This window comes from Apodemus sylvaticus, chromosome 22 (assembly GCF_947179515.1).
Source record: "Apodemus sylvaticus chromosome 22, mApoSyl1.1, whole genome shotgun sequence".
Classification (NCBI taxonomy): Eukaryota; Metazoa; Chordata; class Mammalia; order Rodentia; family Muridae; genus Apodemus; species Apodemus sylvaticus.
Genome location: NC_067493.1, coordinates 1,731,712 through 1,744,489, shown reverse-complemented (window position 1 = coordinate 1,744,489; position 12,778 = coordinate 1,731,712). Strand labels below are relative to the sequence as shown.

The 12,778-nt window shown below is 40.4% G+C and overlaps 1 pseudogene; it reads right to left on the bottom strand.

The window, feature by feature from the left end:
- Positions 1–12,778, bottom strand: part of LOC127673193 (zinc finger protein 208-like) — a 129,661-nt pseudogene that overhangs the window by 26,587 nt on the left and 90,296 nt on the right.

Sequence of the window (12,778 nt, the reverse complement as noted above, 5' to 3'; positions counted from 1 at the left end):
TCCAGAGGGTATTGTTATCTACTGTGTCCCCGATGATGCTGGAAAACAAGCAACGCGTCCTTTGTTGTGTGATCGGGACTTGAACACCAGCTGCTCCACTCCTCCCCTTTCTTGTTCGGTCTCCGGGCACAAGGTTCCGACACCACCGACTCTTGGACTTCTACCACGTTCCCCGGGGAGTTGGGCCTAGCAGGGAGGACAGCAGCCGCCATTCAAGCCCTGGCCCCACCCTGTTCTTGGACATGATGGCAGCAGCCGCTCTGAGCCAGAGCTCGATCTCCTCAAAACCTTTGCACACGTGACTCCTGCCGGCTCCTCCAGGTTCTCAGTCAAGCCCACTGGGGGACACCGTCATCGGCCCTGGTGTGGGGCGGGTCCCCGAGTTCTGGGCCTTCATGGCCATAGATGTTTTCCTGCACGGCCATGTGCGTCTCTACTGGTGTTTTTATACTCACGGGTGTGGTTCCCCGACCTTCCTGGTCTACACTGTGCCCCCCAGTGTCTGAGGGGAGAGGCCTGGGCCGCCCTCTCCCCCTCTCCTCCCCTCCCTCTGCCCTCCCCGCCCATCTGGTCTACCATGTTTGTTATAAGGACCTGCATGTGAGTACCGTAGGCTTTGCAGACTGTATGGTCCGTGTTGCGGTTCCTCAGCTTGGCCCTTGTCTCACACAAGTGTCCACAGGCAACGCACCATCGAGTGAGTGTGGCCGACTTCCCATTATATTTATTTATGGATGCTGAAATAATAATAATAATAATTTTTACATGTCAGGAAACACTATGCTGCTTTTGATTTTTTTCAACCTTATAAAATATAGAAACCATTCCGAGCCTGCAGGCTGTACCAAAATTGGCAGTGGGTTAGATTGGGCCACAGACCCCTGACCCCCAAGGCAGCGTAATGCACGCCTTATGTTTTCAATACATGCTTGTTGAATGACTGACTGACATCTTGGACTCTGGCAAGAGGTAGTGAGTTGTTGCTTTCCCATAATGAGCTCCAAGATCTCTGTCCTTTATCACATTCCTTGTAAAGTACTGAAATTAAGAAAGAGGGCCAGCTGGTTTGCTTTATTCATACGTAACTCACTTCCCTAAAAACTTAGCCCATCTTCAGGCTATGGTTCAGTGGGATTTTGTTTGTTTGTTTTTGTTTCTGTTTTAGCATATTCTGTTGTGTGACCATTACCACTCTCACTTCTAGAACATTTTTGTTGCCCAGAAAGAAGTCCCATTGGCAGCCTCTCCCATCCTCTCCCTACTTCTCTCTCAATCCCAGCCATGGACAGCACGGAGGAAGGGGGGGCTCCGTCCGTCTCTCTACATCTGCCTGTTCCGTACATTTCTTCTAGGTAGAGTAATAATATAGTACGTGGTATTTTGTGACTGGCCTTTAATTCGCTGGGATCCGTGCCGTAGCACGCGTCAGAACTTCATTTACTTTCTTGGTGAGATACTGGGGGATTTGAACCCCAAACCACTGAAGAAAGTCCCAGCGTTGAAAAGGGCACAGTCTCTGTGTGTTGTCTGCTCATCATCAGTCGGCGGGCAGAGTGGTCTTTTCACTCAGAACACGCGCCCGCCTCGAGGGCTGACTGCGGGCTTTGTTTTGTTGAGGTTGTGAGATGGGGTCTCGCACAGTTACCTGGGCTGATCTTTACCTCCCAATCTTAAGCAAGGCTCCTGTCTCAGCTTCCCAAAGTAACAGGCTGCCACTTTAGGTTAGCCTTTGTTGAGAGAGTATTCTTACGTCGTCCTGGCCAGCCTTGAACTCCTTTCGTAGGTGAGAATGTTCTTAAACTTAAATCTTAAATAATTGCCCTAAATCCTTCGTTTTATAAGTCTGGTTTCTAGGATAAGAATTGCATAAAATATTACCCAATTTAGAAGTAACTTAGAGATGTTTTTCCCTGCATTGGCTCATGCCACATGTTCTCAGTTACTCTGAGTTAAAAGTATTAAGCCAACTTTCTTTTACCAATGTTACAAATTTATAAAAGGGACACCTGTAAGTTGCAGCTCTTATAACACAAGATCTTAAAATGATAAGATGAGTATGACATTGCAGACCCCGGACCAACTCCATGCTGTTTGAAACAATATAGACATATCGTCCAAGAATCCTTAAGTGATTTTGACCAGGGGATTTCACAAGTCATTTCTCTTATTGGTCATCAGCAGTCATTCCGTAGTCAGCCTTTCATTTCTGTCTTTCCCTGCTTCACTTTGGGGAGGGCTGCTTGGGATGATGGTCACCCAACAGCATTTGTAAGAACAAGAACACACGTGATCTTCAACAGATAGAAGACAGACAGAATGGACAGAACACCATGAATTAATTCCAAAGAGAAGAGAGTATGCCTGGCATGCCTGGCACCCAGGATGTCACCAAAGATTTTGGTCCAGGAGAGAGATGCCTGCTCTAAAGGTCACATCTCTTGCATCTCTGTGGGGAAGTGGAGATCTAAGCAGCAGGGGTTTTCTCTGCCTTCCTACTTGTGCTTCAAGCCACCACAGGAAATGTCTTTTTAGGCTTATTCCCTACGACATAGAAAGGTCCTTCTCCTTAGAGGTCTCCAGCCCATGATTTCCAAAGTCATGAGAACAATGTCACAGTTCACATCAACTCACGTGCTGGGGAGACGCCCGTATCCCCTCCCTCCTCCCCATGCTCACTAACACACCCACTCCTGCTTCCCTGACCTGGTATTCCCCTACCCTGGAGCAATGAGCCTTCATGGGTCCAAGGGCGTCTCCTCTCATGGATGTCCGACCAGGCCGTCCTCTGCTACCCATGTGGCTGGAGCCATGGGTCCCTCCATGTGCACACTTCTGTTGGTGGTTTAGTCCCTGGGAACTCTGGGGGTACTAGGTGGTTAATATTGTTGTTTCTCCTATGGGGCTGCAAACACCTTCAGTACCTTGGGTCCTTTCTCTAGCTCCTCCATTGTTGACCCTGTGCTCAGTTCAATGGCTGGCTGAGAGTGTCCCCCTCTGTGTTTGTCAGGCACTGGCAGAGACTCTCAGGTGACAACTATATCAGGCTCCTGTCAGCAAACACTTGTTGGCATCCACAATAGTGTCTGGGTTTGGTATATGAGATGGTTACTGGCCCCAATATGCTTGCTTTGCCCTAACTTTCCCAAACTGATATTGCAACAACACTGAAGGTAAGAGGAGGCCCTTTGTCCACAGTCCGGCTATGCTGGCTGGTCTCGAGGTAGCCACAAGATGGCTCACAAATTTGGCCAGAGTGTATGAAAAAATAAAATAGAGAAAATAAAAGCTTTACAGCTTTTTTATACAGGGTCATGGAGACATTTTTGACAATACACCCTCATGGATCCTGAATCACCAGAAGCAAAGGCAGCAGTGGCTTGAGATTTTGTCAATCAGGGAACACCAGCTATGAAGACAAAGCCCCAGAGGGTGGAGTAGTTAGGACAGAGTTGTCTAAGAGATTTGAGGACAGTGGCAAAGAGAATATTTAATGGAGGACAGACTGCAGAGGAGACGCAGATTGGAGGACAGAAGCAACAGACTGGAGACCTGGTAAGGATCCTGTTGTCAGCCAAGGCCAAATCAGAAGACTATGAGTGATGCCAAAAAAGGAGATAAGGGGGCCCTGAGAATCAAAAGTGTCCCCACCACAAGACCAGGGTAACCCTAAAAGTAAAATGGAAACCCACCAGCTTTTGTTGATATAGTTCAACATTATATTGTACTAAAACCTACAGATAGAGTCTCTTCATCAGTTTATAAATGACTTTCCAGTGGCTACAGAAGAAAACAAAAATGGAGGACCTCTTAGATGCCTTAATATTGAGGCTATTTAAGCCTCTGCAAAGAAAAAAAGCCTTACTCTGTCAACTTCAGGTGACCTTTGTAGACCTGTGGACTGCATACTCAGACCAGGGGTCCTGGCATTAGCCAATGGACAATGTGTAACCAATTGGCACAAGCTAACAACCACTCTATTTACACCTCAGTCACAATGGCTTCTGGGTAAAAATGATACCAGAAGGACTCATTACGAGCGACCCTTCTTGAATCTCCCCAAAGTATCTACTCTGCTGCCCTGCTGTTGGACCCTGACCTTGCTGGATGGGCCTCTGTATGATTGCTCAACTAGAAGTAGGGGTAATGGGGTCCACCAATGGCAACTGCCTCTTTCAGGATGGACAGAGGTGTACTGGGGCAGTGGTGGTGTCAAATACCGAGAACACATGTGGAGGATCACACCTGGCAGGAATGTCAGCCCAGGAAGTTGAACTGGCAGCTCTGAAATGTCATTAGAGCTGAGAAAAGACAAGACACACATGGCTGGTGTGCTATTGTTACCTCTCATACCCATGGGGCCACTTGTAAGGAGAGGACCGATCTGATGGGGAAGGACTAAATTGCACCCCAGAGAGCAATAAGAAAGCCCAGTGGGTGGTCCCTAGAAATTGGGTTCTTCATGTCCTTGATTGCACCAGACCCAGGAGTCCCAACACTCTATGATGAGACAAAGTATATGATCTGGGCCAAAAACCTGTTGATGTCTCAATGTTGTAAGTGATGAGGAAGGACAGCTAACTGACTACAAACTAATGTTTGAGAGAAAATGGGTCTAGACAGAAAAAAGGAAGAAATCAGAGACTTTCTAGAGTTCAATGAAAATGAATATGCAACATGCACAATCTCATGGAACACAAAGAAAATGAAAGTGGAGCTAAAAGAAAGTTCACAGCACAAAATGCCTACATGAAAAAATTGGAGAACTCCCATACTGGCAATTTAACAGCATGCTTTAAAGGATACAACAAAAAGATGTGAGGGAGCAAAGAAAATGAGGAGGAGATATCAAGAAATTTTCAAGATGGGGGATGAAATTGATAAAATAGAAAGAGAACAATTCAAAGAATTAATGAAACATGGAGTGGGTCTTTTGATCCTTTTATTAGACAAGATAGACAAACCCATATTAAAAGATAAAGAATATACAAAATAATGAAATCTAAAATGAAATGGGGGATTAAATAATAGGTAATGAAATACAGAGAGTAGTAAAGACATAGTTTTAAAAGGGTGCATTCCACCAACTTGGAAATTCTAAAAGAAATAGCTAACTTCCTCAATAGATTCCACATCCCAAAATTAAACTAGAGAAAAACAACTTAAACTGACATAAACATGAAGGAAAACAGAATTCATTAAAAATATGTCCCCAATATGAGCCCACGTCTATGAGATTTAGGGTAGAGTCCTATCAGACTTTCAAAGAGGATTTAACAAGAATTCAGTGTATTCAACAATATAGAAACAAAATAAATATTAGTCAATTTATTTTCTGAACCCCTGATTACTCATATATCCAATCAGGAAAGACTGTGTGATTAAAAAAAAGAATTACAGACCAATTATCCCTAAAACCACAGATTCAAAAATACTTAAAAGATAAAACAAATAAAATAAAATATGAAACACATCAAAATATCGTCCACCATTAACAGTGAGGAAAGCTTCATTCTAGAAACAGTGATGGTTCAACAAAATGGGATTAAAGTGTAAGAAAAACCAAGAATTGATCATCTCATGAGGTAATATAAAATTCTCTGACAATATTAAACACCACTTTATGATAAAATTCGCAGAGTTCTGGTGCTTACTGGGGCTGGAACGTGGCTCCTTCTATTCCATTATCAGCACCTTTCAATATTTCAAATATATCACTGCCTAATCTTGGCTTTCCTGGAACTTGCTTAGAGATCTACCTTGATCTCAAAGATCTGCATGACTCTGTCTCGTGAATGGTGGGTTAAAAAGCAGGTAACATCATGCCTGGAACTAAGATTTTCTGTTTATATTTTAAATTCAGTACCTAGAATCAAAATCTATCTCTTGGCAATTTGACACATAATTGTATCTTCATATGTCTATATCAAAACAGTATCAGGTAATACTAATTCCTAACATGATACAGTTCTCTTTCATACAACTGCAAACCCATATGTTTAGCTGAATGTAATCTTGTCCTAATGTAACCATTCCTTTATTGCCATTGAATATCCTTGATCACAAGATTAAACATCATTCAACTTCCTGATGGTGCCTTGTATTTTGAACCTTACTTTTTTTATTATTCCGTTCTTAGTTTCTATGCTTGTTAAAAACGTTCAGGTCAAATTCTATGCGGTGATTTTCACGACTTACTTTGTCAATACAATTAATGTAAACATCTTTACCTTATCCTCAAAGAAACTCTTCAGACCAGGGCAGCAAACTTCTTTGCAAAACCATAAAAAAAAAATCTCCAGAGTGGAAATAATCCCAAGCACCCATGTCTATCATATTCTACTATGATACCCTCCTAATTCCCATTGAATTCATGGTCATATTCATTATGTTTCTCTCCAGCACACAGAATTTGGTGACTTATCCCTTGTGAAAACACTTTACCACATTGATTACATTAATAAGTTTTCTGTCCGCTGTGTGTTCTTTTATGATACTGGAGAAGACTGGGTCTTGCAAAAGCTTTACCACATTGATTACATTCATAAGGTTTCTCTCCAGTATGTGTTCTTTTATGATATTGGAGATTACTGCGCTGTGCAAAGGCTTTACCACATTGATTACATTCATAAGGTTTCTCTCCAGTATGTGTTCTTTTATGTCTTTGGCGATCACTGCGCTGTGCAAAGGCTTTACCACATTGAGGGCACTCATAAGGTTTCTCTCCTGTATGTGTCCTTTTATGTCTTTTAAGATGACTGGGTCCTGCAAAGGCTTTACCACATTGATTACATTCATATGGTTTCTCTCCAGTATGTGTTCTTTTATGATATCGGAGATCATTGTGATAGGCCAAAGCTTTACCACATTGATTACATTTATAAAGTTTCTCTCCAGTATGTGTTCTTTTATGATATTGGAGATTACTGCGCTGTGCAAAGGCTTTACCACATTGATTACATTCATAAGGTTTCTCTCCAGTATGTGTTCTTTTATGATATTGGAAAGTACTGTGATGTTTAAAAGTTTTACCGCATTGATTACATTTATAAGGTTTCTCTCCTGTATGTGATCTTTTATGTTTTTGTAGATTACTGTGAGCTGCAAAGACTTTACCACATTGATTACATTCATAAGGTTTCTCTCCAGTATGTGTTCTTTTATGATATCGGAGATTACTGTGATGTGCAAAAGCTTTACCACATTGATTACATTCATAAGGTTTCTCTCCAGTATGTGTTCTTTTATGATATTGGAGATGATCGCGCTGTGCAAAGGCTTTACCACATTGATTGCATTCATAAGGTTTCTCTCCAGTATGTGTTCTTTTATGATATTTGAGATGACTAGATCTTGTAAAGGCTTTACCACATATATTACACTCATAGGGTTTCACTCCAGTATATCTTCTTACATGCCTGCAACGATAATTAGCACATGTAAAATCTTTACCACATTCATAACTCTGATCAATCATGTAATCAATATGAATTATGTTTACAATTTGTCTAATGGTAAAGAAGCAGCAGATCTTAAGGTTTTAGCAATTTATATGTTCATGGTGTTCTCCCTCATCATGAGTAGTTCAAGACCCCTGTGATAGTTATTACATGGCTCATATTTATAACACCCTCTTTTAATATGATGCATTTTAGCTATCTGAAGAAAGAACAACTCTGATCTGTATAACACTGATTATATTCATATGTTCTCCTCCCTTGTGAATTACAACACTTTTGACTATTAACCAGGACACACAGAAGAATTTTCAAATTCTTAATACCCATAAAGATTTTCTAAACTGAGTTTTGGAATATTCCCTGTAAAACTAGAAAACCAACTAATTGCAAATATCTTTCACATTCCTAATTTCTATCAAAGTCAGAATACTATGCATCTTGTTTTAGAACAAAAAATTTTATGTTTCGTCTTTCAATATCCCTATGCTCACATCATTTTCATCCATTGTGACACACGATATACCTAATAAAAAAGCATGATAAATGAAAGGTTTACACATTGCATTTACACTGTTTGAATTTTTGCTTCTCATACCATGTGCAATATAGTCTAATGTTTCTCCACAACAACATTCTTGATACTCATAAAATGCTCTCTCACCAAACTTAACCATATTACTACAAGAATATGAGTATCACCAAACTTTCTATGGACTAAGTGTTTATTAGAATGTTTTGGATATAGATTTATCATTATTCATTATGCAATTTCTAAATACTTTGAGGCTATACAGAATGTCAGGTCTGCAGGATAGCACTAATGGAGCTATTTATCGAATGGATACACAAACCAGATATTGGATCTTGAGGTACATGGTTTTATAAGAATATTATAATCACAGCTACACTTAAAGGACTGTCATTTTATAGTCTTGCTTTTAACTGGAGATTCCATAAGATATTAAATTTTCTTCAGAGAGAATTTTGTATAAGCTTGCACATGAAAATTACCTTTCATGTTTTCTACTACTTTGACAATGTTCTTCAAGATGATGGTCTTCCCAATTATAGCCTAAAACACAGTACAAGAAAATGAATGATATACTATCGGAACGTAGACAAAATTAAAGATACTGTGAATTTTAACTGTACTGTGAAAGTTACAGTGAAAATTCAGTGAAACTGAATTATTCAGCTCTATTTTCATACAATTAAAATAATAGAAGATCACCAATAACCAAGAAACATTTATTTCCTTCTGAAAAAAAATAATAACAGTCTTACCTATAGCTTTGAGGTTCAGGTAGGTTTCAAACATCACATTTTTGTAGAGACTCTTCTGGGAAGGATCCAGCAAATTCCACTCTTCCTCAGTGAATTTCACATGCACGTCATCAAAAGTCACTGCATCCTAAATATCCCATACAAGTGTACAACAAAAAGCATGATAGTAACATCACCGGAAAATAAATATATGCTTTCTCAAATATATATTCACATAATTCTCGTGCTTGCTCTGCTTATTTTCTGACTCAGAATTTATAATTACTGTGTCATTTTAGAAGGAGCTTTAATTATAAGATACACCTCTGTTACTTTTGAACACTCTGAATATGAGAAATGCAAATTGAGAGGGAGATGGAGAGGAAACAGATCCACAATACCGAGCACACTTCTGAAAAATTGTATGAACAATTGCTAACAACAAACATGATGGGCAAGCTGGGTGTATTTTCTCATGTCTTTAATCACAGAGGCACAGGCAGGTGTATGCCATTTAGCTAGACACTGGCATGGTCTTTGTAATGTGTTCTAGGAGACTAAAATGTATATTTTAAGACCCTCAATCCCTACAAAAAACAACCATGGGAAAAAATGATACTGAACTCAAAGTTCTTTATGAAAGTTCTTACACAGAATTATAAATTCACAGAGCATCTGTATTTACCTGGCAGATATATGAAGTCTAATCTATAACATTTCGTAAAATTTCAATACTAAAGATATGGATGAAAAACCACAGAGCCAGGCAGTGGTGGCGCACACCTGTAATCCTAGCACTCTGGGAGGCAGAGGCAAGCGGATTTCTGAGTTCGAGGCCAGCCTGGTCTACAATGTGAGTTCCAGGACAGCCAGGGCTATACAGAGAAACCCTGTCTCAAAAAAAACCAAATCCAAAAAACAAAACAAAACAAAACAAAACAAAACAAAAAAGAAAAACCACACAAAAATATGCTTATATTACAAATACAAGGCATGTGTCTTTTGTGGTTTCTCTACTACTTTAAGGACAGAGAAAGCTACACAGTGAAATTTGGTTTGGAAAAGAAAAGTAAAAAATAGAAAAAATATAAAAATATAAAACAACTAGACTTGTAAAATAGATTATCACTGATTAGCAAATGTATCTATTGTATTTTATATGATTTAAGGAAAGAGATTATCGTGAATATATGGGAGCATGAGAAGAAAGCTGAAGGGTCAGTTTCAACCACAACACAGAACACACCATGGACACAATGTTTCCCCTCTAAAAGAAATGCTGGGTAAAATCTGGCGCAGAGACTGAGGGCATGGCCAAAGAAAATTTGCCCCACTTGAGAGTGCCATCCTATGGACAAGCACCAATCCATGACATTATTAATGACACTCTGTTATGCTCCCACACCGAAGCCTGGATTAATTGTCTATTGAGAGGATCCACCCACCAGCTGACTGAAAAAGCTGCAGAGATCCAGAGTCAAACCTTGCATGGACCTTGGGGAATCTTATGGAAGAGTTGACAGGAATATAGAAACCCCTAAGGAAGATAGGAACTCCACAGGAAGACCAAGATACTCAAGTAACAAGCACCCTTGGGGACACTCAGAGACTAAGCCACCAACCAAATAGCATACACAGGACGGACTAAGGCCCCTGGCACATGTATAGCAGATGTGCAGCGCAGAGGCTCAGAAGGTCGTCTAATAACAAATGTAGCAAGGGCTTTCCCTATAGCTGTGGGGGGTGGATATCTTTCCAATCTGTTTCTTTAACTGGGCTGCCATGTCTGGCCTCAGTGAGAGAGGATGTACTTAACTCACAAGAGAATTGATACACCAATTTTCGGGATACCTGGGGGCCCTACAACCTCTCAAAGAAAAACAGAGGAGACTGGGGGAGGGACTCTGCCATAGCAAGGGACATATAATGGGGATAGTGATAAGGGTGACAATGAATATATAAATTATTGGAAAAGCAAAAAAAGGGAGAAAAAATAAATTTTTCATTCCATAAACACTATCCTGGAAGGTATCTGGAATGGCTCCTACCATTAGATCTTCCACAATCTTCACAAAGAAAGCCAGACAGGACAGACAAGCAACCAAAGATATCATCCTATCTAGAAGCTTTTAGTTTCAATCAACTGCATCCTGACCCTTGACACTATGTGCAAATATTCATCCTGTGATGAAAATGCATTCAGTCTTTCTTCAGGGATCCTAACAGTCTGCAGGAACTCCTACACTGTTCAAACTTCCAAAGTCTCTTCTGACACACAAGGCAAAATCTTGAAGGTCACCTCTTGTAACAGCTTGGGTATTTCCTCTCCTTGTATACATCTCTCCATGGCAGATTTACCAATGCTTTAGTTATCTCAACAAGCTGTGGTCGCAAAATGAAATTCAAGCATCATCCTCATAATTTCAGTGCAATGAACTCTCATGGAGTCTTCCCATGGTTCTGACTCTGCCAAAAAATGTCTGGATTCGGGCCAAATTTAAACCATACAGGAAGAATCCAGGAACTCGAATTTATCATCTATCAGTTTTCAGAAGCCACACCATATGAAAGATCCTCTTAAGTTTGGCTTCTAAGGTGATGGGCTCTGCCTCACCTGATCCACTTATAACAGCTAGAAACTGAAAAAAATCAAGATGTCCCTCAACCAAAATTTGGATAAAGATTATGTGGTTCATTTACAAAAGGGAATTCTATTCAGCTAGTAAAAACAAGAACATTATGAATCTTGCAAGCCAATGGATACAACTAAATACTATCATCCTAAGTGAACTATCCCAGACCAAAAGGGACATGCATGTTTGTACTCACTTACAAATGTATAATAACCATAAAGTACAGGATATCTGCATGACATTTCTTAGTCCGGAAGAAGCTAAACAAGAAGGAATGCTCAGGGGCTAGATAGATGGCTCAGTTGGAAACAGTACTGATTGCTCTTGTGAACGTCCTGAGTTCATATCCCAGCACCGACATGGTGTCTCACAACCACCAGTAATGAGATCTGATGCCCTCCTCTGGTGTGTCTGAAAACAAATACAGGGTTCTTACATATAAAAAAATAAATATATTTTTAAAAAGAAAGAAGGCTAAAATGAGCATGGTTGAATCACACTCTGAAGTGGAAATAAAACAGTCAGAGGAGGCAGATGAAAGAGAGAGAGAACTGGAAACGCCAGTAGTTAAAAAAGGGAAAGGGGAGGTAAGGAACAGCTGTGGTCTCCATTTAGTTTCGGTTTCCATGATCTTTTCATTTCTAAGACTGGATTGTTGAAGTCTCCCACTAATAGTGTGAGGTGCAATGCGTGCTTTGAGCTTTAGTAAATTTTCTTTTATGAATGCTGGTTTCATTGCATTTGGAGCATAGATGTTCATAACTGAGAGCACATGGATGTACATAACTGAGAGTGGATTTTTCCATTGGCGAGTGTGTAGTGTCCTTACTTATCATTTTTTGATAACTTTTGGTTGATAGTCAATTTTATTCAATATTACAACGTCTAGTCAAGCTTGTTTTGTGGGACCATTTGTTTGGAAATTATTTTTCAACCTTTTAATCTGAGATAGTGCCTTTCTTTGTCATTTCCACCTAAAATCTGTACTGACTACAAAAAATTTAGGCAAAATGATGGAGCAGAGACTGAGGGAACTCAGTCTCTGAGTTCCTTATCTGAGGCATTAATGATCCCCTGCCCAATTTGAGATCCATCCCATGGGCAAGCAAGAAACCCTGACTTTACTGAGGATACTGTGTTATACTTGCAGTCAGTAGCTTAGCATCATTGGCCTCTGAGAGTCTGAATCCAGAACCAGAGTGTAACAGATGCAGAGACCCAGAGCCTAACATTGGACAGGGCTCAAGGTGCCTTTGGGGAGAGGGTTGAAGGCCACTGAAGGAACAGGAAGTCCATTCAAAGACCCTCAGAATCATCTAACCTGGACATTACAAGACTGAGCCACCAACCAAAGAGTCCACAGGATGGACTGAGACCCACACCATATATGCAATGCATGTGCTATTCCGTCTTCACATGGGTCCC